The sequence below is a fragment of the Elephantulus edwardii genome, unplaced genomic scaffold (genome assembly GCF_000299155.1).
Source record: "Elephantulus edwardii isolate Elephantulus edwardi_28Jun2011 unplaced genomic scaffold, EleEdw1.0 scaffold00002, whole genome shotgun sequence".
NCBI classification, from domain to species: Eukaryota; Metazoa; Chordata; class Mammalia; order Macroscelidea; family Macroscelididae; genus Elephantulus; species Elephantulus edwardii.
Window position 1 is genome coordinate 8,027,244 of NW_006399752.1, and position 858 is coordinate 8,028,101.

The following is an 858-nucleotide window of genomic DNA, read 5'->3' on the forward strand; positions in this document are numbered from 1 at the left end:
ATGCTGTCTTTACCACTACGGCAGTGTAGTAGGATTTGAAATCAGGGAGTGAGATACCTCCTACCGTTCTTCTATTCTTAAGGAGTGCTTTGCTTATTCAGGCCAGGAACTTTGAAGGACAGTGGCTCAGCTGGCTGGAATCCATTTGTTGCCAAAGTGATTCAACAGAATGTATAAAGACTCAAGCAGTATTAGTATCACATGGAAGCAAAATATTACTGAAGACTATCCCCAAATGGTTAGAATACAATGACAGAGACCTGCCAGAAGCTCAATCTGGCTTTAGAAGAGGCCATGACACCAGGGTTATCACTGCTGATTGCAGATGGATGCTGGCTGAAAACAGAGAATAGCAGCCAAGTTGTGTCATCTGCACAACATAGGTTCTATACTGATGCCGATTTTATACTGATTGTTTTCCATGCAAACAAGAATTAAGCGTCCATGTTGTTAAGTGCCATCTAGTCAATTCATATTAACCCTATGAAAAAAGAGATCTGAACCTTGCCCTATCCTGACCCATCCATATGATCTCCCACACACTCAAGCCCATTATAACAATCACTGTGTTGATCCATATTACTGAAGATATTCTCAGAGTAATAAACCACATCCCCAGGAGAACTAAGGGTGGTGACTTGGGTTACACCTTCTAATATGGTGGTACTTGGATTCTACCATTATCTCTTTAATAAATAACTCATCTTTGATGAGGACTTAAACACAAAGATAGCAGAATCATAAAATAGAAGGCCATTGAAGGAAAGCCATACTGGCTAATTCATTGTACAACACTTAAGAATATGATCTAATGGTTAAGTGTCTAGATTTATTCAGCCACTCAACATACACTCCATG